The sequence below is a fragment of the Carlito syrichta genome, unplaced genomic scaffold (assembly GCF_000164805.1).
Source record: "Carlito syrichta isolate Samal-C Ts95f unplaced genomic scaffold, Tarsius_syrichta-2.0.1 Scaffold311607, whole genome shotgun sequence".
NCBI lineage: Eukaryota > Metazoa > Chordata > Mammalia > Primates > Tarsiidae > Carlito > Carlito syrichta.
The window spans coordinates 44,360-44,595 of record NW_007255703.1 but is presented as its reverse complement, the minus strand read 5'-3'; positions in this window follow the sequence as shown (position 1 = coordinate 44,595).

Here is a 236-nt window from a genome sequence, read left to right as displayed (position 1 = left end):
GCCGGCTCAGATGGGAGTGCGGGAGCCGCACAGACCTGCGTCGCAAAGCGGAGGGTGCCTGTGTGGTGTAGGCACAGGCCAGGCTGGTGCTCTCACAGGCCCTCGGAGCAGAGAGGACACAGGCGCAGGCTCCAACCCGGCCTTCGGTGGTGGAGGGAAGCCGCAGAGCGGGGGCGTGCCAGGGGTGTGTGTGGTGTCCCGGCGTGGCGCCGCGTGGGGGCGTGGCTGCTCTGGGG